The sequence below is a fragment of the Poecilia formosa genome, unplaced genomic scaffold, assembly GCF_000485575.1.
Source record: "Poecilia formosa unplaced genomic scaffold, Poecilia_formosa-5.1.2 Scaffold596, whole genome shotgun sequence".
Classification (NCBI taxonomy): Eukaryota; Metazoa; Chordata; class Actinopteri; order Cyprinodontiformes; family Poeciliidae; genus Poecilia; species Poecilia formosa.
Genome location: NW_006800535.1, coordinates 119,669 through 122,351, shown reverse-complemented (window position 1 = coordinate 122,351; position 2,683 = coordinate 119,669). Strand labels below are relative to the sequence as shown.

The following is a 2,683-nucleotide window of genomic DNA, read 5'->3' as shown; positions in this document are numbered from 1 at the left end:
CATCGTGTGCTAACTGGGCAGTTTGTTGCATCCCTTCTCACCTCCTCATCTCTCCCTACTCCCTCCCAAACCTCCCCCCCACCCACCTGCTCCTCCCAACCTTCCCCTCTTTACCCCCTCATCCCTTCTTCCCTCTTCCCCCTCCTTGAGCTTTGGGTCAGAACATTTTATTACTAGGTGGGGGTTTAATCATGTTTCAAATTAAGCACTACATGTTGAGAACAGTGAGCTCTGATTCCTTTCTGTACATTTTCTTACTTGTTTGTAAATATTATTACTGACTGTGCATAATGAATTGACACAAAAACATCTGCAAGTCTCTACAAGGAGTTGTACAGTCCACCTCTACGTTTTTACACTAGTGGTTTATTCCAACCAAACAGCCACTTTGCTGCTGGCTTGTTTGCAACCGGCTTCTAAATTGAATTCTCCTCTGAGCAGTTTTATGGTAAGTTTTTCAATATTACTTTGATCTTAAATGTGTTTATTGAAAAATAAGGGCATTGTTTTGTGCCCATAATCCTGGTTATTTTTGGGCAAAACATCTATTTTTAATAATTGAGGTTATGTCTCCTTTTGTATTTTTTTCATCCTACCCACCACTCCAGGCCTAAGTATGAAATCCTGCGAGATTTTATGGAATTTTAATTTTTAAAATAGGGCGGGGCCTATTGTTTGGTCTGGGAGAGCATGTGGTGGACAAGGAAGTGTAAGGCTGGCTGCTCCAGGTGGGATTTAAATTGTGGTGATAGTAATCACTTGTTTTTAACTTTTTATTATGATGTGCTTAGGGACGTGCTTAGATGTGCCTCTGTTCCAGAATAGCTGAGTTAGATGATTGCATGATCGTCTGCAGCCATCAAGAAGTGCAGAAGGTTGTTAATCATCCACAGATTCAATCCAGGTGTGGCAGAAGGGAAACACTTAAAACATGTAAGGCAGGTGAAACACTGAACTAAACCTGCTAATGACTGATTCAGTCTGTTGATTCTTGGATTGGTAACTGGTTAAACTGAACTAGACTATCAGCATATAGACACTTTTTAAGGAATTTAATCAACTTATTTCTAGTTGATGGAAGATTGAACCAGCTATTTGATGGATGTTTATTCTGTATAAATTATAATTTTTTTCAACTACAGTATAGATCACCTTTTGCTCTATTTATTTTAATTGTCTCTGGTGTGTTAAATAAACCCTGATCCTCCCTGAGTTTCATCGTTAGGTTTTCTGATAAATAGCCCTTTAATTTAAATATTAATTCCCTCATTTTAACATGAGTGCAGCATCATAAATCCTACACTATACTGCAGCCTGATAGGTAAATGTAGTTGTATACGTAAACATTAAGATAAATATTAATTTAACAGTGAGTGTACATGTGGAACTATATGGTTTGTATTTGTTCTCAGACCTGTAACCAGTACACTGTTTAATCTTTCAATGTCTTTCAGAACTTTTCAAATGTTTATCATCTTTCTAACCGGCACCTTCCTCACTTTAGTTTTTGTGTTTTTCAGCCGCTGCTCTGCAGTTTGACTGAAAGCTGACTCTTGAGGACTGTAGCGAAACTGTCAAGAAGTGGCTTCATTACACGCCAGAACAAGAGGAAAACATCGCAAGGAATCAAAGCGACACCAGAGTCAAACTGGGGTTACCACAACTTGCACTGTTTCCCTAGTTCATACAGTACAAAGCTTAACCTCATGGACTCTGTTCTTCTGTGGACAATAGACTGTTGTTTTGACAGTCAAAGGGAAGTCAAACATCTTTAAAGATCTGTCCCTCTTTTCTTAAATAAATGGTTATAGCAAACCCATATTGTCATTTTTAACCTTTTGCACACAGTTTACCCATGATCTGCCAATAATATAGTGTTTAACACCAGTGAAGAAACTTTTAGTGGCATGTTATGATGTAGACCGATCAGACCTAAAAATGTACATAAATCCTTAGCTTTAAAATCAACACAAATATGCATGCAGATCCACAGTCAAATGAGTGTTGAATCAACATCGATTCAATGTAATATCAACACAAATATGCATGCAGATCCACATCCAGATGATGGTTGAATCAACATTGATATGTCAGTTATGGTTGAAACCCTAACGTTGATTCAGCATACAAGTGACCAACCACTTTCAATGTTACAATGTCAGCTTTCAACGATGATTCAATGTTGTTTCAATCATTCTGTGCTATCTAGGTTGAAGTTGCGCTTTCAGAGGTGCATTGAGCGAATTGGGACAATGATTTCTATTTGTGAACAAAGAATTTTGTGCGGCTTTTCCATCTCAACACGCTGCCCAGCCTAGCTCTGCCTGCGCTGGTAATGTTTATCTATGTGTTCCCGGTTGGCCAGTGTATTAGTTAACAAAGTAGCACTAACCTGATCATGCAGGTTCAGCCTGGTGAGGAGCTTTTGCGCTCCCCCGTCTGTAACACATCACGCTGATTTTATATTATATTATTTTTAGTATTATCTTTCCGGTTACACAATGCTTCAAACCATATCAAATGCTTTGTCCACTTAGTCAGACAGAGTTAATATGTCCGGCCGCGTGGAGATCTGAGAAACTCGTCCCATAAACTTGACCAACCAGAATAGTTTCTGTGACGCTTATTAAAAACTCAACAGACACGAAATGTAAGAGCTACTCAAGTCACTTTAGCAGCATTG

General features: G+C 38.7%; 1 protein-coding gene and 1 long non-coding RNA gene across 4 annotated transcripts in view; one reads left to right on the top strand and one right to left on the bottom strand.

The window, feature by feature from the left end:
• The window catches only part of agla (amylo-alpha-1, 6-glucosidase, 4-alpha-glucanotransferase a), a 161,399-nt gene that overhangs the window by 67,166 nt on the left and 91,550 nt on the right, over positions 1 to 2,683 (bottom strand). The window lies entirely within an intron of this gene.
• The window catches only part of LOC107834361 (uncharacterized), a 2,884-nt gene continuing 554 nt past the window's right edge, over positions 354 to 2,683 (top strand). The window contains exons 1-2 of the long non-coding RNA XR_001660155.1: positions 354 to 448; positions 792 to 904. This is a non-coding gene — a long non-coding RNA (uncharacterized LOC107834361). The remainder of the gene's footprint in view (positions 449 to 791; positions 905 to 2,683) is intronic.